Raw genomic sequence first — 23,635 nt, 5'->3', positions numbered from 1 at the left:
AATAGTTTTTGCCTCTTGGAAATCCTTAGAAAATGCTAATCAACAGTCATGGTGGAACAAACTCTTTTCTATCTATCAACTTGAAATGTATGTTTAAAAAAAAAACTGTGTAGGTCTGTAAAGTAAACTAAAAAATAGTCATTCTACTATTATCATACTTAGATCAATCTTAAAATACACCTTTTTTAAATATGCACTGTTTCAGTCCCATAACTTTTATAGTTATTCTCATTGATCTTCTTGTTTTGCTATTCATTGTTTCTGGATGTTGTTTTTCTACTAAAAATCAATAAAAATACTAAGACTAAAAAAAAAAAAACAAATAGCATTTTAATGATTATAACTGTGATTCATTGAGGGGCATAATCGAACGCGAACAGGGCCGGTCTTAGCAAGTGCGGGGCCCTATGCAGACCAATTTGGTGGGGCCCCATCCTAGCCCCGCCCCTATCCTAGCCCCGCCCCACCCATTGATAAGATTATTCAATTTTTAGAAAATTTTCTATTTATGAAATTTCAAATAAAGACAAATGAAGCTAAACTTGTACAGAAAAACTGATTGAAATAATAAGCACAATGCTATCATGAAACCCCCTTCCCAAGAAATTATTCAGTTCAAGTCCACAATTAGTAGTTCCAAATCTCATAACCCCAGGGGGTCAGAGGTGCGGACACACAATCTCTCCACTGCAAAGCACTATACACAAACTTGTGCAAAAACACAGTCAGAACCTTACCAAACCATAACAGCACTAATTCCAAGGACAGGACGAGCTACAACCTTATGCATGGAAAGGCAGAACTGTAATTACACCAGGCTCTAAAACACCAATACACTACCTTGTGAGAAAAAAAAAGGGCTGCAAATACTACATGCTAGCAGGATACTGTACCTTGATCACACATGAAAAACACATGACACAACAAATATGAAGGCAAAATACTGAATGGAAAGTTACCTCAAGAAGTCAGACTCAGCATGCAGCAATACTAGAAAAATTGAAACGTACATGCAAAATATCACAGATACACATTTCTAAAAGCTGACATATTCCAATTAATAAATTCTGAATAAAATACTTTTTTTCTACCTTTGTTGTCTGATCATTTAGTTTTTCTATTCGCTTTGGTCCCAGTGTCTTCTGTTTTATGCAGTGTCTTCTTTCCGTTAGATATTTTTTCTCTCACCATGTCCACCATCCTCCTGTGTCCTTATGTGTTCTGTCTACCATCTGTAGCTCCCTGTCCCTATCCTTTCTCCAGTTTCAGCATCTGCCTTCAAAGTGTTCCGATCCAGCCCTTAAATTCAACAATTTCCCATCCATCCACATCAAGCATTTCTCCTCTCTCCCCTCCACTCCATTTCCAGCAATTTCTCCTCTCCCTGGGCCCTGCCATCCCATCCAAGTCCATCCTTGGCCCTCTCTGCCCTTCCCTCCTCCATCCACATCCAGCAATTCTCCTCTCTCCCCTCCCCTCCCCTCCATTTCCAGCAATTTCTCCTCTCCCTGGGCCCTGCCATCCCATCCAAGTCCATCCTTGGCCCTCTCTGCCCTTCCCTCCTCCATCCACATCCAGCAATTCTCCTCTCTCCCCTCCCCTCCATTTCCAGCAATTTCTCCTCTCCCTGGGCCCTGCCATCCCATCCAAGTCCATCCTTGGCCCTCTCAGCCCTTCCCTCCTCCATCCACATCCAGTAATTCTCCCTTCCCCTCCATTTCCAGCAATTTCTCCTCTCCCTGGGCCCTGCCATCCCATCCAAGTCCATCCTTGGCCCTCTCTGCCCTTCCCTCCTCCATCCACATCCAGCAATTCTCCTCTCTCCCCTCCCCTCCATTTCCAGCAATTTCTCCTCTCCCTGGGCCCTGCCATCCCATCCAAGTCCATCCTTGGCCCTCTCAGCCCTTCCCTCCTCCATCCACATCCAGTAATTCTCCCTTCCCCTCCATTTCCAGCAATTTCTCCTCTCCCTGGGCCCTGCCCTCCCATCTGTTCCTCTCTCCCCTGCCCCCCTCCATTCACCCATGTATCCAGCAATTCCCCTCTCTCCCTGAGCCCTGCCATCCCATCCATGTCCCTCTTTCCCCTGCCCGCCCTCTTCTCTCCCCCACGATCGATCCCTTTCCTTTTTTGCTTTTAAATTTATCTCCAGTCCAGCAGCGTCAGTGAAAGCGCTCCCAGTAAAAGCACTTCTCTTTGCTGTGTCCCGCCTTCTTCTGACGTCATGACGTCAGAAGAAGGCGGGACACAGCGAAGAGAAGCACTTTTACTGGAAGCGCTTTCACTGACGCTGCCGGACTGGAACAGAACAGAGTAAGTTAAAATCCTTGCAGAGGGGGGCAACACTTATGTCAGCAGTAAAAGGATAGTGCCTGGGGGGAGGGGGCAATGCATTACTCTCTCCAGGAAAAAAAATTAAATGATCCAAGATTCCAATCTAATTCATGTTTAATGTGGGATAAATACCATAAATAAGTAAATAAATACAACTTTTAATGTTGAGCACCTGATTCTCAAAGTGGACATATTCCAAACACTATAATGAAAATAAAATGATTTTTTTCTACCTTTGTTGTCTGGTGACTTTGTTTTTCTGATCATGCTGGCCCAGTATCTGATTCTGCTACTATCTGTCCTTTTAACTCCGTTTCCAGGGCTTCCTTTCCATTTAGTTCTTTACTTTCCACCTTTCTTCTTCACTTCTTGCCCTACATCCGTAAGTAAAAGCTGGGTCCTCCCCAGACTTGACTGTCCAGTAGATCCAGCTTCTGCCTATTTTCTTCATACATGTGCAGTTTTTCTCCTCTCTTCCTTTTCCCTCATCTCATCTCCTTCCTCACTCTTCCCTCCCCTCCATTCATGTCCAGCATTTCTTCTCTCTCCCTTCCCTCTCCTCCATCCATGTCTAGCAACCCTCCTCTCCCCTGCCCTCCCCTCCATCCACCCATGTCCAGCAACTCTCCTCTCCCCTGCCCTCCCCTCCATCCACCCATGTCCAGCAATTCTCTTCTCTCCCCTACCCCCCTCCATCCATCCATACCCACCAATTCTCTTCTCTCCCCTGCCCCCTCTATCCATCCATACGAAGCAATTCTCTTCTCACCCCTAACCCCCTCCATCCACTCATACCCAGCAATTCTCTTCTCTCCCCTGCCCCCTCTATCCATCCATACCCAGCAATTCTCTTCTCTCCCCTGCCCCCCTCCAGCCATCCATACCCAGCGATTCTCTTCTCTCCCCTGCCTCCCCTCCAGCCATCCATACCCAGCAATTCTCTTCTCTCCCCTGCCCCCTCCATCCATCCATACCCAGCGATTCTCCTCTCTCCCCTGCCCTCCCCTCCCGCTCCCATCCATGTCCAGTGATTCTCCTTTCGCCCCATCCTCCCCTCCCCTCCCATTCCATTCCATTCCACCTGCCCGCCCTCTTCTCCCTCCAGCATCCCCCTTTTTCTTCCTGCCACAGCGCCCTGCATGGTTTAAATCTTTTTTACCTCCGTCGAAGCGGCCGCGTCATTGAAAGCCCTGCCCATTGAGCCTTCCCTTCGTGAGTTAATTCCCTCAGAGTCCCGCCCTCGCGGAAAGAGGAAATGACATCAGAAGGCGGGACTTTGAGGGAACAAACTCACGAAGGGAAGGCTTGATGGGCAGGACTTTCAATGACGCGGCCTCTTCGACGGAGGTAAAAAAGACTTAAACCCCGGGCGAGGGGATGTTGGGTGGGGGGACCTGGAGGGAAAGTGGCTGGGCCTGGGCCCATCCAGGCCCGCCCATGGCTACGCCCCGACCTATACTCAAGTACTACTGAGTCCCCCCCCCCCCCCAATGATGCAAACTTTCTTTTGGGGGGTGGGATGTGGCAGGCCTTGAGCACAGGACTGTGCTTAAAGGCCTTGTATTGCATTGACAGCAGCATTAAAATGCTTCTTCTGCCTCACTAGCGCTGCACCACCACACTCCAAGCTGTGCCATCCTACGTAGATACTTAGTCTACGTGGAGGGGCATAATCGAAAGGGGCGCCCAAATTTTCCTGAGGATGTCCTTGCAGGACGTCCCGGTGAAGGGGCGGGGAAACCCGTATTATCGAAACAACATGGACATCCATCTTTCGTTTCAATAATACGGTTGGGGATGCCCCAAATCTTGACATTTAGGTTGTCCCTAGAGATGGTCGTCCTTAGACTTGGTCATTTCTGATTTTCGGCAACAATGGAAACTAAAGACGCCCATCTCAGAAATTACCAAATGCAAGCCCTTTGGTCATGGGAGGAGCCAGCATTTGTAGTGCACTGGTCCCCCTGACATGCCAGGACAACAACCGGGCACCCTAGGGGACACTGCAGTGGACTTCAGAAAAAGCTCCCAGGTACATAGCTCACTTACTGTGTGTACTGAGCCCGCCAAAACCCACTACCCACAACTGTACATCACTACCATAGCCCTTACAGGTGAAGGGGGGCACCTACATATGGGTACAGTGAGTTTGTGGTGGGTTTTGGAGGACTCATATTTACCACCACAAGTGTAACAGGTGGAGGGGATGGGCCTGGGTCCGCCTGCCTGAAGTGCACTGCACCCACTAAAACTGCTCCAGGGACCTGCATACTGCTGTGATGGACCTGAGTATGACATTTGAGGCTGGCATAGAGGCTGGCACAAAATATTTTTAAACTATTTTTTTAGGTTGGGAGGGGGTTAGTGACCACTGGGGGAGTAAGGGGAGATTATCCCCAATTCCCTCCGGTGGTTATCTGGTCAGTTCGGGCACCTTTTCGTGGCTTGGTGGTAACAAAAAAAGGCCCAAGTAAAGTCGTCCAAATGCTCGTCAGGGACGCCCTTTTTTTCGATTATACTGCTACTACTACTTATCATTTCTATAGCGCTACTAGACGTACGCAGCGCTGTACACTTGAACATGAAGAGACAGTCCCTGCTCGACAGAGCTTACAATCTAATTAGGACAGACAAACAGGACAAACAAGAGATAAGGGAATATTAAAGTGAGGATGATAAAAGTATGGGTCGAGGACGCCCATGTGTTAGGCACGCCCAAGTCCCGCCTTTGCTATGCCTCCGACACCCCCCCGGGAACTTTGGTCATGCTGATTATGCCGATTTGGGCGACCCTGGGAGAAGGACGCCCATCTTCCGATTTGTGTTGAAAGATGGGCGTCCTTCTCATTCGAAAATAAGCCTGCTAGTGACAGAAAAGGCCCTGTTTAGTTAGTAAATTTGTTTTTCATAGACACTAAAAAGTTCTTTTACTAAGCTATGGTAAAAAGTCGCCTTTTCATGTAGTTACGTGGGTCTTTCCCATGCGCTAAGGCCACTTTCTCAGTGGCCAGAAAATGGCCGATTTTCCATTTTTCTAACTAATAGCCATGCACTAAATTTGCCACTACTGCATGGCATTAGCAAAAATTAGTGTGTGTGCACTTACCATCGTCTATTTTGTAGGCAGTAAGGGCTCACACACTAATCCTGTGCTAACAAGTGCGTGGAAGATAGATGTATTAACTGATTAGAGCAGTAATACCCACTCTCTGCCTCTGAATACGCCCCCTCAGCCAAAAAAATAAAATTTATATTTTTTAGCACGTGCATAGTGCACAGATATTTGGAATGCACTGCGAGATGCCTGAACACATCCAGCGGTTAGCCCTTTTAAGCAGCGGTATGCACATGCTCATGCTTACCGCAGCTCAGTAAAACTACCCCTAAAAGAGGAAAAGAACATAATAATAGCCATTTTGGGTTTGACCAATGGTCCATCTAGCCCAGTATCCTGTTTCCAACAGTGGCCAATTCAGGTCACAAGTACCTGGCAGAAACCCAATTAGTAGCAATATTCCAATCTACCAGTCCCAGGGCAAACAGTGACTTTCTCCATGTCCATCTCAATAACAGACTATGGACTTTTCCCCCAGGAACTTATCCAACCCTTTTTAAGCCTAGATACACTAACCACTGATAGCACATCCTCTAGCAGTGAATTCCAGAGCTTAACTATTCTTTGCATGAAAAACAATAATTCCTTCTACTTGTTTTAAAAGTATTTCCATGTAATTTCATTGTGTGTCCCCTGGTCTTTGCACCTTTTGAAAGAGTGAAAAATTGATTCAATTTTATCCGTTCTACACCACTCAGGATTTTATAGACCTCAATCATATCCCTCCTCAGTCATCTCTTTTCCAAGCTGAAGAGCCCTAACCTTTTTAACCTTTCCTCATACAGGAGGAGTTCCACCCCCTTTATCATTTTGGTTGCTCTTCTTTAACCTTTTCTAATTCAGCTATATCATTTTTGAGATACAGCAACTAGAATTGAACACAATACTCAAGGTGAGGTCACACCATAGAGCGATACAGAAGCATTATAATATTCTTGGTCTTATTTAACATCCCTTTCTTAATAATTCCTAGCATCCTGTTTGCTTTTTTGATCGCAGCTGCACATCTATAGAGTTTTGGCATGGAGGATCCTGGATCCATGAGCAGCAGACCACATTTTTTGTTTGGGTCTAGCTAACCTTCACTCCTGCTCCCAAACTCCATATTCCCGATGCCATGCAGGATAAAAGTTGGCTGGCCAAGGCCCTGGTAGCCCACCCCATTCTGCTGGCTATACCTGATTCATTCTCTAAAGCAGTGCATCTAAACACAGCCAAAGGGTCACACCCATCCAGTTGGGTTTTTAAGATATCCAGAATGAATATGCATAAGCTAGATTTGCATGCATTGCCTTCTTGGTATGCATGCTCATTATGGATGTCCTGAAAACCCAACTGTCTGGGTGTGCCCTGAGGACTGGGTTGAGAACCTCTGTTCTAAAGTGGTGGTAAAATGTGGGATACAAATGTAATTCAAACATGCGTGGGATAAACATAAAGGAATCCTGTTCAGAATTCCTGTTCAGAAGGAATGGATCCTCAGGAGCTTAACTGAGATTGGATAGCAGAGCCGGTAGTGGGAGGCGGGGCTGGAGGTTGGGAGGCGGGGATAGTGCGGGGCAGACTTATACGGTCTGTGCCAGAGCCAGTGGTGGGAGGCGGGACTAGAGGTTGGGAGGCAGGGATAGTGCTGGGCAGACTTATACGGTCTGTGCCAGAGCCGGTGGTGGGAGGCGGGGATAGTGCTGGGGAGACTTATACGGTCTGTGCCAGAGCCGGTGGTTGGGAGGCAGGGCTGGTGGTTGGGAGGCGGGGATAGTGCTGGGCAGACTTATACGGTCTGTGCCCTGAAGAGCATAGGTACAAATCAAAGTAGGGTATACACAAAAAGTAGCACACATGAGTTGTCTTGTTGGGCAGACTGGATGGACTGTGCAGGTCTTTTTCTGCCGTCATCTACTATGTTACTATGTAACAAATAAATAAATAATCTTTATTTATTTAATACATTTATACCCCACATTTTCCTGCTAGTTGCAGGCTCAATGTGGCTTACACAAAACTGTAGGGAAGGCTACAGTACAGAAAAGTACAATTAAACAATGTAAAAGTAAGATAGTAAACATATAGGCATCATTTAAACAACAATATGTAAAAAGATAATATAAGATCATTAGTGGCCATGAATCTTGTTGAAACCAAGAGTTAATCAGATTATGTTGAACCTGGAGATTAAGCCTTCTTGAACAGGACGGACTTCAATAATTTTCTAAAATTTAGGTAGTTCTGAGTTGATTTTACTGATTTGGGTAAAGCATTCCACAGTTGTGTGCCTATGAAGGAGAAGTTGGAGGCATAGGTAGATTTGTACTTAAGGCCACTACAATCTGGGTAGTGTAAATTTAAATAGGATCGGGAGAGACTGGATCTATATCATACCTATCTGGCCACATATGCACAAAGGATTTTTATAAAACACTGAGTTACTTCAAGTACGTCCCTTGTCAAGAAGGCGTGTACTTTGCAGGTAGGAGTAGCAGGGGCGTGGTCTGTGCAGAGCAAAGGCGGAGTTCATAAGTACAGCGCTGCATATGTCTAGTAGTACTATAGAAATGATAAGTAGTAGTAACTATAAAGTATTTTGAGCAATGCATGTACCTGTGGCATTTACATCTGCTCGTGCATTCAGGGCATGGTATCTGCTACTTATGCCACTTGACGTCTTAACCTTGATGCTTTTGTTAAAATAATTGCCGCCTTAGGAGTAATCCTATAAGGAGCAAGAATGTGAGTCAATGCTGCTATTCTAATCATTCATGTGAACTTCTAGGCATTCTTAGATCTTTTAATAGTCTGCTGCTATTTTGGAAAACGCTTAAGATATGGCTATTTGATTAATGTTTGAAATTAGTTATGTATTGGTAATTCTATGTTATCACTTTTTTGTTTTAATTTACTGATATTCTTTTGATTATAATTTCCCAGGTATGCTTGGTCTCTTTTTCATTGTAAATCACATAGAACTGTTAAGGTGGTTGAGGTGTAGAAAAGTATTGTTTAGTTTAGTATGAAATCACCATTTTCTGGCTATGTGATATTCTGTAAGTATGTGCCAAAATGCAATGGCATGTACTGTGCAGGTGGGTGCACATGGACAGAGTTTGGATGGAACACACACATTCACATGGATTATAATTTTATAATCTATTTGCATTCTTTCTGTACTGTGAGGAAAGTACCATGTAAAGAAAAGAAGACACATTTATTTAGATTTTGCTCACACCTTTCTCAGTGGTAGCTCAAGGTGAGTTACATTCAGATACACTGGATACTTCTCTCTCCCAGGAGAGCTCACAATCTAAGTTTGTGCTTGAGGCAATGGAGGGTTAAGTGACTTACCCAAGATCACAAGGAGCAGCAGTGGGATTTTAACTGGCCACCTCTGGATTGCAAGACCTGTGCTCTAACCACTAGGCCACTCCTCATACTTTGCTTTATAAAGTAGTCTTCAAATAGGCACGTCCCTAGCTTCTAAATCTAGGTGCCCCTTATAAAATTACCCTCCACATGCTGTAGAACTGGGCACTTTTGATTTTTGGGTGTACTGAGAGTTCATGTTTCTGATGGGTGTGGGTAATATGTAGGGCTCATTCATTATAAGCATGCACCGGTTTTGTTCTTATGCAATTATTACCCCGGTTCTGTCAGTGTTTTACCCATTGAAAAGAATGGGATTTTTAAAGTTTTGTGCTGCACCAGAACAAAACCGGTGCAAGTGTTTAATGTCTGCTGGCATTGAAGGGTTTCTTGTTTCCTTAACCTTTGGGAGGATGTCAGGGTAGGGACTGTATTTGCTGGTACTATAACGCTAGGAACCCAAATTGGCGATCATTAAGACAGATAGTGCTGGCTCTAGTTCTGGTTCGGCTCTCCGATTTCTAGTGTGCCCACATATGGATGGCAGAAATAGCATGTGGCTTTGTGGATTTCGCACTCCTGACCTGCTCACCCTAAATTCAGGGAGGCGGAGGCAGGGGTTGGAGATTTGTGCTCCCTAGAGAATTTCATTCTCCTGTTGCCAGGATGAGACGTAAGCAGCCCTCTTCTCCATTTCTATTTTATTTATTTTTTGTTTCAAAGCAATCCGAGCCTCTTTTTCCCCCATGGGGGCTGATAAAAGTAAACTGAGTCTGGCGTTGTGATTTACAATCTTTCCCCCCTCGTGACGTCACGGAAACTTGTCCCAGAGTAAGTCACTTTGAAGCAGGGATCGCGTCATCCGGCTGCCAGCCAATCGGAAAACTGCGCACCGGGTATGAAAGGGACGGGCTGGGGGGCGATCCTGTGCAAGAACGCCCGAGGCATCGCAGCCGAGACAAGCCTGAAACTTGCAAGCGAGGAGGGAAGAGTCCAATCAGGTAGGGCAGGAGAGGTGAGCCTTTATTTTTACAAGACTTTTGCAAATGCCCCTCCCCTGTTGGAATTGAGCCACTTTATTGCATATCTATATCTATATATGCATACAGTATTAGGAGGAAAGAGGAAGGGAAGGACGGGGGATTAAGAAGGAGTATTGAGCAAGAGATTTTGTATTATGGGACAGATAATCTGCAGAGGTGGTTTTTGAAATATGTTTCATGTACTACCTATTGTTAAAACTGTTACAGATGTGAGATTCCAACCTGCGAAATAAACATTCAAGATAAAAAGAGTGAAAGAAAATGAGCAATAATGATAGCAGAAAAAGCCCAACTAATGAAAACCATCAAAAAGTGGAGAGAAAAATGAAAAAAAAAAAAAACCCAGAGACAACAGGAATGTATTCTGAATTATGAGTAGCAGAAAGAAGAGGTAGTTGGAAAAACTGAAAAGGAAAAAAATGTGGAAATGGTTACATTAAATAATAAAGAAAGAAAATAAAAAAATATTACTGATCAAAAGATAAATGGAAAAAAAAAGAGAAAGTCAAGCTGGCAGGAAAATGAAAAACAAGAAAAAAGTTCAAGAGAATAAGAGAGAAAAAAATCAAGAGGGAAAGGATGGTCAGAAAAGTCACTGAACTCTCCATTGCTTCAGGTACAAACTAGGTATATTTCAGGCCTCACAACTGTACCTGAATGTAAGGATAGCTTTCAGGCTTGCAGGTGGTATAACAAATTAAGGGAGTCCTTCATTAAAAGTTCACTCCTGTAGGATCTGATGCAGAGATGAGCTAGTGCAGAGACATTCACTAAAGTAAAACATCCCCTAAATAAATAAAATAAAATAATTTTAAAAGGGCAAGCTCAGAATATGCATTTTCTCCACTTTTAGATGGATCCCAGCACTTTCTACTATAAGGATGTCACTGTTCAGGAGGTGCCGACCATGGAAGAAGCCAGTCTGGGTAAATCATTTTTCCTGTACTATATATTTTTAAAACACTGTAGCTCAGATCGATAGTAGAATACACTAGTGGAATGATTTTTAGAATTTTGTTTATGATTTGCTGATATGTGTATTATCACTCATAAGGATCTATTATGATTGTTAAAAATATATAAATAAAGAATTAAAAAAAAAAACACTGTAGCTCACGTGTGCCACATTCTTACACAGAGAGCCTGAGCCTGGGAGGTGGGGAACTGTCTACGGAAGCTCAATCAGTGTCTCTTCCCTTGTGGTTTCCTTTGAGTTACTAGATAGTTAAAACATCTATTTTCATTGTGTTCTAACATCCCTCCCTTCTGCAACAATAAAAAAAAGGGCATTTTAAATATTCTCATAATCCACTCTGTTATAGTAAACTCCCTACATAAAGAACTATTTTCTCAGGCAAAGATCCTTCATATATACCTGCAGATTTTGGGGCCCTGTTGCAAAGCTGCGGTAAGCACTACCGAATGCTTACATCAGCATAAAATGGCTTATTGCAGAGTGTGATGAGGCCTCCTGCGGTAATTTTTGAATGTGCACATGCTACCCAAGTACTAAAAAATAAAAATTATTTTTTAGCACTGGGGCAGGTCTGGGGGTGGAGAGTGGGTGTGTTCTGTGTTAATCAGTTAGTATGTTGGAATTGCCGCTCACTAACTGATTAGCGCAGGTTTAGCGCATGAGTGTCTACCACATACAAAATAGGTAGCAGTAGGAGCTCACACTCTAATGGCCATGCACTAATAGAAAAGTTAGCACATGGCCATTAATATGGAAAATAGAAAAATCAACCATTTTACCCCAGCTGTAAAAATGGCCATTGCACACAGGAATGACATGCTAATGACACTTTTTATTGCAATTTGGTAAAAGGGACCCTGATGAATAAATGAGGGTCAGAAACTTGTACAGCGCTGCGTAACCCTGGCAGCGCTATAGAAATGCTAACTAAGTAGTAGTAGTAGTAAATTAATCTAAAGCTGCAGCATTAACAAAATTTGTAACTAAATTGATTGAAAATGCACTTTTTTGTGTTTTAATGTAGAATTCTGTTTTTTTACAGCATATCCCACCTGTATTTATCCAAACATTATGATTAATATTTAACCCAAATGTTGGCTTTGATTATGAGGTGAAAATACCTGTAAATATATTTATTTTGGAAACATATTTCGCTACCTAAGGGGTCCTTTTACTAAGCCATGGAAGCATTTTTAGCTAGCAATAGAAATCAGTTGGTGATAAACACTGAGACACCCTTAGGAATATAATGGGCATCTCAGCATTTACCGCCAGCTGATTTCTACCGCGAACAAAAAACGCTACGACGGCTTAGTAAAAGACCCCCTAAGAACAGGCAAATTATTATTTTATTTTTGTACCTCTCATTTCTCAGTTATAGAATGGAGAAGGGGGAAGTGTATCCCTCTGAATCTCTTGTTTAGATGAAGTATAAAAGATTATTTTTCTTTGGCTGTATTTCTTGGGACAGAGCCAGGAAGACTAGGGATAGGCTATGGTCTTCCAACACAGAAGGCACAAGAGGTCAAAATCAATAATTGTTTAATCAAATGTATGTAGCAATGTCCATCAAAAAACGTAAAAAAAAAAAGTAATAGGCAAAAACGGTATCCTTCTAACTGTAGTATGAAGTCCACCAGAGTGATGCAATCATGTGTGTGGACCCGACACGGATCCTTGTTTTGGCACTTACAATATGAAGTGTAATGTATGCAAAGCACTTCTGTGGTAACAGCAGAAAACAACAACAAAAAAACAATCAGCTGTGTGATTTGTTCTGCGTCACCTGGAAGTCATGCATTTTCTGAGCCTGTGCACGTTGGGGTTGCAGCCAAAAAAAGATGGCTATAGATCCAACTTGATGCCAGCTTTACACCCTACTCCCTCACTGCAAGGGATCTTCTGTTCTACTCTCAAGCTTAATTCCTTATTCCCCCATTGCTGAGGGTCCTCTAAATCCTTCACTCCCCCCACTGAGTATCTTTTATGCAGGCCCAGTGCAAGGGCATTGGATCCTTAGGCAAATCTTCAGGCTTGTGCCCCCCCTCACTTACCTTTCAGGCTTCTAGACATTCCCCCAACAAGATTTTAATAATTAAGTTCAACAGTTATGATTACCCTAATATCATCCTTCCCATAATGATCAGTGTTTATTGGTTACTGGCTCTCTAAGTTTGTGTGGGTCTCAGGATCTATCATGCTACACGTTGTTGCCCCCCCCCCCCCCCCCAGGAAGTGATATCCTAGGCCTTTGCCTGGTTTGCGTAATGGTTAAGCTGACCCTGAGTAGTGTTCTACAGATGCTTTTTCCCTGGATCAACCAACAACATGCCTTATAGGCACAAGTATCCTGAAAGCCAAACTGTTAGAAGAGGCTTCAGAATATTTGATAATTTAACTCATCAATCATGACCAATCCACTACCACACTGATGTAAAAATGCATAACTGGACATCATAGTTTTGATAATAAACTTTGTTTTGCTTGGACTACAGCTGATCACTGTTGCCCCCATAGAAGCTGCTATCCTAGGCCATTGCCAAGTCTTGCCTAATGGTTAAGCTAGCCCTGCCTTTGTGCCTACCACAAGAGAGGATCCTCTGTGTCTGTTCCAGAAAGAAATGTTTTGACATATTAATCCAGAGCAGTGGTTCTAAACACCTAGACAGTCAGGTTTATAGGATACCATGAATATGTATGAGATAGATTTCAGTGGAGTTAGGACATACACATTTGTCTCATGCATTTTCATTGTGGATATCCTGAAAACCTGACTGGCTATGTGTGCCCTGAAGACTGGGTTTGAGAACCATTGATCCAGAGGCTGCCCATTTACAACCCATAACACAGTGGTTCATAAAACTGTCCTGGGGGAACCCCATCCAGTCAGGTTTTCTGGATATCTACATTGAATATTCATAAAATTGATTTGCATGCATTGCTTCCACTGCATGCACATTTCTCTTATGCATGTTCAATGTGGATATCCAGAAAACCTGACTGGCTGGGGTCCCCATTTAGGAACTACTGCCATAACAAGACCCTGTTACCCTGAAATGTTTTCTGTTTCATGTCTTTGAAAATTACTATTTAATGTAGAACAACTCAAGTAAATTGGTCTTGTGGTTCATTTGCCATAAAACTATTACTGTGGAAGTAATCTCTCTGTCTTGTTGCTTTCTTGTGTTTGAAGATTTTGATTTTGAAGATGGCTCCTTCCTCATGGATAAAGCAGTCCCAAGAAATGGGCCATATCTGGAGAATCTGCAGAGATACGAGAAAGAAATCTCCCCACAGCACAATGCAAAAGGTAAAAGGAGTGAGCAGTGATCCCCTCTCCTCCCCCCCCCCCCCCAATTTAAAGCCATATACTTAAACCAGTAGTTTTGAACCAAGTCCTCAGAACCACCTGGCCAGTTGGGTTTTGAAGCATATCCACAATGAATATGCATGAGAGAGATTTGCATACCAAGAAGGTAGAAAAAAAATAATTTTATTTTTATTTTAAGATAAAGTAGTGTGCTAGCTGTGCTAATTTTTTTTGTTTTATTTGTAGTTGTTAATTTGTAATGTAGTGAATGGAATATTTGAAATGTATGTCTGCTATTTTCTTAGCAAGGGAAAATATTTTTGTTTTTCTGGTGTTATCCTGCATGCCAGTCAGGTTTTTTTTTTTGGGGGGGGGGGTCCAGCTGATTTTTTGCATACATATTTTATTGATTGATTGATTGCATTTGTATCTCACATTTTCCCACATGTTTGCAGGCTCAATGTGGCTTACATTGTTCCGCCATGGTGTCACCACGACAGAATAGCATATACAATTATTAGTTTATGCTCAATCTTATGGGTTGTTTGTTGGGCCTAGAGACTTGTGTACTATTTTCAATGATGCCTTTTTATATGCTCCATGGCTGTTAAAATGGGTGTGGCTATTGTAGAGGTAGAGCCATAGACAGTGACCCCACCCTTAAGGTTGGCACTGTATGAGTACCGGTACCTTTTTTTTCCTACAAAAAAAGCACTGGTTATTAGTATTGTAGCTGCATATTTATTAGGGATGTCCTGAAAATCCAGTTGGTTGGTAGTCCCTCAAGACAGGTTTGAGAACCACTGCACTAAAGGACTGGAAGGAAAGGGATCTAGAGCTAGTTCATGTGCCATCTAATTTCTGTGCCAATTACAGAGCTAACCACATCATTCCTGTGTATGAAGAGAGAATTCAGCCAGTTCTGACTTTGTGACATTCTCACTTCTGTTGCATTCTGGATACTAGGATGATAATTTCCAAAGGAAAAAAGCAGAGAGTATAAATACAGTATACCTTGAGATGTACTTTCAGAACTCAGGCCTGTTATAGAGTCTTCCTCTGGAAACTGAGCAGCCCTTTTACAAAGCGGCAGTAAGGCTACCGCACGTGTAGTGTATGCCAAATTGACACTACCACCCGGATAGTGTGCCCACCCAGCACATTCTGTTTCCCACGTTAATCAATATGACAGCCACATCAGCGCATTCTAAATGAGTACCATGTATGTAGCACGTGTGCCCTTACCACTAGGTCAGTGAGTGGCGGTAAGGGTTCAGGCAGTAAATAGGTGCACGCTACCTTTAATTCTAATGCACGGCCACTTACTGCCCCCATTGAAAAAAGCATTTTTTCACAGCTGTAGTAAAAAGTGTCCCAGAGCGCACCAAAAACATGTACCCACACTACCACAGGCCACTTTTTACCACGGCTTAGTAAAAGGACCCCTGAGTGACTTGGCAGTGCCAGCTGAGCCTTCTGAAATCTAATAACTCAGTCAATCCCTTGGAAACTTTCAAAATTAGAATTCATCTTAATAAACTCAAAAATCAAAGGACTGACAGGATCGATAATTTTGGCCTATATCTGCCATCATTTAATATGTTAGTATGTAATGCTCTTGATGTAAGGATTTGAAAGCAGTAATTTTCAAATTTTTCGTGGGGGAGCATCAGCTATTTAGGTTTTCACAAAATCCATAAATATGCACTGAGGTGGGGATTTTATTTTGGGGTCCTTTTACCAAGCTGCAGTAAAAGGGAGCCTGCGCTAGTGTCAGCATGTGGTTTTGACATGCGCTAAAGCCCCCTTTTACTGGAGCAGATAAAAGGCTCTCTTTTTCTGAGGACAAGAAATGGGCGTGTGGTAGGTGAACCACTTGCCGCGCGGCCATTTCGGAGGAAGGGGGAGGAGCATTTAAGCCACCCATCGAGGTGGCGGTAAGGGCTCCTGCACTAACCGGGCAGGATTACCGCAGGGTAACTACCAGCGCTACAAAAATAGAACATATTTTTAAGTGCCGGAAATGGTGTGCTTAGGGGGGTGGGAACTACTGCCGGGCTCCTGTGGTAGCCTGGCGGTAGTTCCTGAATAGTGAACTACCACGTTGGGCTTACCGATGCTTAGTAAAAGAGGCACAAAGAGTCACGCTTAGCCCCAATTCTATAACAGCTTAAAAGTGCACCTAAGCCATTATAGAGTAGCGTAAAGCTATATTGGGGAACTAAAAATTAGGTACCTACTTATAACAGGGTCCATCAAAGGGTTAACTTTGCCCTGTAGACAGGCTGATTCATTTCAACAAGTGTTGCCTTGTTCTGGATGCAATGAGAGAAAAACAGGCCTGGCTCCTCCTGTCCCTTATACTGTGGACTTTCTGCTCCCCCTGTGACTCAGTGGCATGAGGGAGCTATCACTAAAGGGCTCATGTGAGTTTAGGAGCAAGTCCTCCCAAAAACCTTGGCAATGCTCCCAGGGACCCAGATTTAATGTTTAAACCAGTGGTTCATATCCCGGTCTTCAGGGCACACTCACCCATTCAGGTTTTCAGGATATCCAGAATGAATATTCATAAGATAGATCTGCATCCAAAGGAGGCAGTTCATGCAAATCTATGTCATGCATATTAATTGTGGATATCCTGAAAACCTGACCGGCTTGGTGTGCCTCAAGGACTGGGTTGAACCCTCAGTTTAAAGCTTTGAAGCTGGAAGTCAGATCCTGGAGCACTTATCTGATAAGGATGAGTGTGCAAGGAAATCCTTTTTAAAACAATGGCTCTCACTCACGCAACTGTACCTCTATATAATATGTAAACCGCTTTGATTGTAACCACAGAAGGGCTGTACATCCCTATCCTCCCTTCTCCCCCCCCCCCCCCCCCCCCCCCACTACACATAAATATTGAAAAGGCAGTTCTCTAAGCCAGTGGTTCCCAAACCTGGTCCTGGAGGCACCGCAGACAGTCAGGTTTCAGGATATCCACAATAAATAATCATGAGATAGATTTGCATGCAGTGGAAGCAGTGCATGCAGATATCTCTCATGAATATTCATTGTGGATATCCTGAAAACCTGACTGGCTGGGGTGCCTCCAAGACTAGGTTTGGGAACCACTGCTCTAAGCTGACACTAATAGTGTGCTTAGGGGCCCTTTTACTAAGCTGCAGTAAAAAGGACCCAGCACTAGCGGCGGTGGTCGTTTTTCCCACATGCCAGGGCCCCTTTTGCCACAGCTTATAAAAAGGCTGAAAAAAGAAATGGCCATGCAGTAAGTTTTGCACTTGCCAAGCAGCCATTTCGGCGGAAGCACTTCCATAGTATGGGCTCCCATGCTAACCTGGCGGTAACCCTCTGTGGAAATATTTTTTCAATATTTCTGCTAGCACCGGAAATGGTGTGTGCTAGGGGTAGAACTACCACCGGCACCTGCGTTGGGCTGGTGGCAGCTCCCGGTTGCCCTGCGGCAACCGTTTAATAAAAGGGCCCCTTAGTTTATCTTATCAGTTAAATGCACAATTGGCACCAATAATAGGGATGTGCATTCACTGATTGCATATTGTTTCTTATGGCTTCTTTAAAAAAAATAGTGCATGCAAAATCAATTAATGTGCATTAAGTTATGAATTGATGCATGTACCATCAATTTCTGCATATTAAAAAATTGTAATGCAGGTTACATTTTTATGAACTTGAATGTGTGAAGCAAACTAAAAAATATATATGCAAATTAGGGGAAACACTTTTTCCAAAACTGAACCAAAAAAAATTGTCCCTCCTGTTTATTGAAGCACAGAACTACATTATGTAATGCTATTCCTCGGCATAGATGAGCAGATAAAAAGATGGAACCAAGGGTACAGAGAATACATTTATACTAGATAACTGAAAATAGAAGCTATGACTAGTGAGGCTCAAATACAGAATAGTTTTACAGTGCTCCTCTTAGCATAGATAGCAGTTTTTAAGATCCAAAACTTGGTGCTGTCAAAAATACAGTTGAGATACGGACTATCCAGAATAAAAAGTATGGCAGTCCTCAAGGCATGTAATGACTGACTAATTTCTTACTACTTGTTACCTGTTCAAATTCAGTGGAAGATATTTGGCCCTGTCCTGCTCTGCCCTGCTCCAGTTTCTATCCTGACTATAGCAGTCTCGTTTTCCCCTCCCCATCCCCATCTCAGTATACTCTTCCCCCAAGACCAGCACTCTCCCCCTACCCTTCCCACTGCTCTGTCTCCCTAATCTTACCACTACATCCTCCTCCTTCTGTTCTGATGCAGCTGTCACAGTTATTTGGTCCTCATCTTGTGACCAAAGTGACCTGTGCGCAGACTCCTTCTATCATCTTTTGACTGCACAGGTGGGAAGCTAATGCGAGTGCTTCCTTCCAGCCCTCACAGCTATGGGCTTGTATCATCGATTTCTCCTTCCATTGTCTTCTGTCCTTGCAGGCAGGAAGTCAAGGTCTGGGCTTTTTATTTATTTATTTATTTGGTTCACTTGTATCCCACATTTTCCCAGCTTATGCGGGCTCAATGTGGCTAACAAAGTTACTAGAAAATTACATAATACAACAGGATAAAATTGTTCCAGAAAAAAGTGTCAAATACAAGTACAGAAGCAGCTGAAATAAGAGAATACGGATGGGAATACAGGAGTAAAAAAGGGAAGCAGAAAGAAGGTAAAAAGCGGGAAAACAAACAAAACGGAAAAAAGGGGGTTTAAAGAGCATTGTGGACAGTGGGGTAGGCTTTATTGAACAAATAAGTTTTTAGTAATTTTATTCAGTCCTCATGGTTGCTGAATACTGTGTGTTCAGGTACATGACCTGGTGCTTGCAAACGCAGAGCCTACCACTAACGGCCCCCAGCAGGTGTCATCTCAAATGGCTAGGGTAAGGTAATCTCAGATGTACATGTGTGCTATAATCTATGCATCAACCCTATTCCGATCCCTATGGCCTGTTGAGGAAAACCTGTTGGTAGGGAACTGTGGACACCTGCTAATGTGCTCAGTTGCACCCATCCGACTTCTTCAACTGAAATATCTATCTTCAGTGCTGAGACAGGAGCATTACTGGCACAGGGCTACACTTCTGATGTTAGGCATATTCTGCCCGATTTTCAGTTCTATGTAACTGGCCAGGAATGACTCCTGATTGGTTAAATAGCCTTAAGCTAGGTAAGCGCTAATATGTCGCACGACATAGCCAGTTAGTACCAATATTTATCAGTTGACTGGCTAAGTTTAGCGGCCAGATAGACCCGCATAAATAGAAGGTTTATCTTTGGTCGCTATAACTTAACTGGTCAGCCGATTGATTTCAGCTTAATCGGCTATGTTCATAGCAGCCAAAACACATAGTAACGTAGTAGATGATGGCAGATAAAGACCTGTACAATCCATCCAGTCTGCCCAACAAGATAAACTCACAGTATAAAGTATGATTTGAGTACATCATCTTGATTTGTCCTTGTCATTTTCAGGACACAGACCATAGGACTGCCAGTCACTGGCTTTGTTCTTCTTATGGAAACTGAATCTGTCCAGCCGTGATCAGGACAGAGACCATAGAAGTCTGCCCAGCACTGGCTTTGTTTCCCAATTACTGGTGTTTTGCCATCTAATCACTGCTAAGTTTGTTTGGTTCCATGCCTTTTATACAGGATTCCTTTGTGTTTCTCCCACACATTTTTGAATTCCATTACTGTTTTCATCTCCATCACCTCCCACAGGAGGGCATTCCAGGTTTCTACCACCCTCTCCATGAAAAAGTACTTCCTGACATTATTCCCAAGTTAACCTCCCCACAACCTTAATTCATGCCCTTTAATTCTACCACCTTCCCATCTCTGGAAAAGGTTTGTTTGTAAATTAATACCTTTCAAATATTTGAACGTCTGTATCATATCACCCCTGTCTCTCCTTTCCTCCAGAGTATCTCCTCATATGTCTTGTGATGCAAACCCCATACCATTTTGGTCATTTTTCTCTGAACCGCTTCAAGTCTTTTTATGTCCTTAGCAAGATATGGCCTCCAAAACTGAATGTAATACTCCAAGTGGGGCCTCACCAATGACTTATACAGGGGCATCAGCTCCTCCTTTCTTCTGCTGGTTATACCCTTCTCTATGCAGCCTAGCATCCTTATGGCCATGGTCTCTGCCTTGTCTTATTGTTTCATCCCCTTCACATCCTCAGACACTATCACCCCAAGGTCCCTCTCCTGAGCCGTGTTTATCAATCTCTCTCCTCCTATCTGGTACATCTCCCTTGTTTCAAGGCACCACAGGGCTCATGGTGCCCTGAGACAACTTTTTGGTTTGGCACCCCTTAAAGGATTTGGCCCAATATTGAATTTCTAGGTTCACCACCAACCGCGGTCTAAATATTGGCCCTATTATACACAGTGTTTCAAAAAAGAGGACTTTTTATTTTTCTCTATAACAAATCAATGGCTGGGTGTATAATAATAAAACGTGGCTCACAAATAGGCCTGTGATAGAGCTCTAAAATGATGACGTGATACATATGATTTGCAAACTTCATACACAGATACTTAAAAGATACAATGGGGACAATTTTAAAAACTGAAGACAGGAGCAAAGTCCAAGGGTATTTTTTTTTTCAGTGGACTTTGCATCATTTCTCAAAGGGAAAGTAGATGCAACCTTTAAATTTGAAAATTGCCCTGGGAGAAACTGCCCACTGAAATTTGCACTGCTTTCTGTGCATTTACTTTTCCCTGCAAAGCATACTGTGAAATTGTGAAAATGCAAAACTGTCTATGTGGCCTTCCCTCCACCTAACCTCACATCCGAGCCTGTTTGTTTTTGCTCACGTTAATTCACACTTTTACAATTTTCAAACAGTCAGTGTTCAAAAGCCATATATTTGGGCAAATAGTTCTTCCTAAGAAACTCAGAAAATCTGGGAAAGATGTAGGTGAGACAGTGAATCCAGAAATCCTGGACCTGATATTTAAAAGCACTTATCTGGAAAGCAACAGCTGCTCTCTGGATAATTGCCATTGTCCGGGACCATCTGCTGATTTTCACTTGCACTACCCAGACAATGCCACTGAAAATCATGACACCCTTCCTTGTGCTCTGTGGATGACATCAAGACAATGCAGTGGTGAAGCCTAAAATTATCTGGATAATGACAATGTTTATCACTGCCATCTGGATAATTCAGATAACGTAAGTAGAAATATTGCTGTGCTAAATTATCCAGAGAGCAGTGTTATTATCTGGAGAAGTCTGGTGGTCGTCAGTTTATCCAGATACTGTGCCACTCTCTAGACCAGTGTTTCCCAAGTTGGTCATGGAGTACCCCCTTGCCAGTCAGGTTTTCAGGATATCCATAATAAATATGTATGAGATAGATTTGCATACACAGCCTCCATTGTGTGAAAATCTCTTTCATGCATATTAGAAAAGAATAAGGACTGGGATCATAATACAAGGTCTGGCTGTGAGCTGAGAATGCTCCTTCTATGCTTTTTGGTAAGAAGTATGACAAGGAAGACAGACTTACTATTTAATCCCCATGGAAAACAGAGTGATGTTAGCCATCTTTCTTTTTTGGGCCAGCAGCTATTGACATCAGCCTCTACTGAGTTGTGGTGTCATGAGATATTCTTCCCATCAGGGCCAGCTCAAGGGCCCGTGGTGCATTTGAGACAACTTTTGGTTCCCCAGGACCAGCTCAAGGGCCCATAGTGCTCTGAGACAACTTTTGGTTTTGCATCTCCCAGCCTCAGGCCATCCTCCCACCCTGGCCTACTTGTAACGGCAATTTTCCCCTCCTGAATATTACTACTACTACTACTACTATTTAGCATTTCTATAGCGCTACAAAGCATACGCAGCGCTGCACATTTCACCGAATGATATCCGCATTTGCCCCTGTCTTGTCTCTGCTGCACCCCTGTGGAAACAGGAAGTTATGTCAAAGCAGGGGGTGGGGCATAGCAAAAGAAAGATGCCAGGGTACTGATGCAGGTATCGTTAGGTGAAACACTGTCTGAGTTTGGGAGGGGAAAACTGCTTTTAATGGTAGACGGGGGAAGGTAGCCTGAGACAGAAAGAAGAAGGGGGTTGCCAGCTCTTCTTTTTTCCCTGAACATGCAATGCCACCAGGTAAGATCTGGGTCAGCTTAACATATAGGGCCAGGGCCAGGGCCAGTGACAGCACAGGCTCAGGCGTTTGGCACTTTTTATCTCCAGCACCCTTGGCCAGAGCCTCACCTGGTTCATAGGTTAAGCCAGTCCTGCTCCCCCAATTTTATGTCTGTTTTCTAATACAACCAAGTCATCACAGTGAAAGTTATCGGCTGAGCACTGATTTCCCTCTCCCCTCCCACCATACTGAATGGGCTAGAAAGGGAAGTGCCATAGTAGCTACTGGAAGCTGTGGTTGTGCTTTGAACCATGGAGGGTACCATAATAACTTGCAGTTAAAGACACGAGTCATAGTCATTCACTGGTGGAAGAGGATGTAGCATGAGGTGTCCCCCCCCCACCTCGTTCTCTTTGAGGGAATGTTCTGGGATTAGTGAAGTGGGAAGGGGATTGTTGTGTGTGTGATGTTGGAGAGGGGGGTCAGCTCCTGAAGCAGAGTTATTTGAAAGAGGACATCAGGTATGGGATGAAGGGCAAGAATGAGGCAGGCAAGAGAGCAATCTAGGTACAGGCGAAAGTCAGTAGACAGGCAGAAGGGTAATCCAGGCACAGGCAAAGTCAGCAACGAAGCACCAGTAGATAAGAAGCAGACTACAGAGTTAGAAACACCTACCAAAGTAGAAGCCAAAGCATGGAGTCCAGGGAGAGCTCAGCTGATAAAGTGCTGGCGTCTGACATCAGCAGGGAGAAGGGGCACAGCCATAGGACAAGAGCAGGGGAAGGAGGAACCGGAAGACCAATAGAAGAGAAGCAAGGGAAGCCAGCAGAGGAAGAGTGTGGAGGAATGGCCTAGTGGTTAGGGTGGTGGACTTTGGTCCTGGGGAACTGAGGAACTGAGTTTGATTCCCACTTCAGGCACAGGCAGCTGGGCAAGTCACTTAACCCTCCATTGCCCCATGTAAGCCGCATTGAGCCTGCCATGAGTGGGAAAGCGCGGGGTACTAATGTAGCAAAAAAAAAAAAAAAAAAGCAGACCCAGATAGGTGGAAGCAAAGCAATCAAGGAGCCTGGAAGTCAGGCAGAGAGAGAGAAAGAGAGCAGAAACAGGTACATGGAAGCAAAGCAATTAAGGAGCTTGCAACCACCGCTCTCTGAACAAACCCAGAGAGGACTATACTCACATAGCTCAGGCAGTGCAAGTCAAGTGTGCGTGTTGACAGGACCCCGCACAGCCCGAGGATGCCGCTTGCGTTGAGGTAGGGGACATGACATGAAGTGTCTGCAAATAGTGTTCCCAAATTTGTAAGTATGTTTTTTTTTCATGTTAGGGACCCTTTAGCATCCCAGGCCTCTCTTGTAGCCAGGAGGTGT

The sequence above is a fragment of the Microcaecilia unicolor genome, chromosome 8 (assembly GCF_901765095.1).
Source record: "Microcaecilia unicolor chromosome 8, aMicUni1.1, whole genome shotgun sequence".
In the NCBI taxonomy this organism is placed as follows: domain Eukaryota; kingdom Metazoa; phylum Chordata; class Amphibia; order Gymnophiona; family Siphonopidae; genus Microcaecilia; species Microcaecilia unicolor.
Note: the sequence above shows the minus strand (reverse complement) of the source record.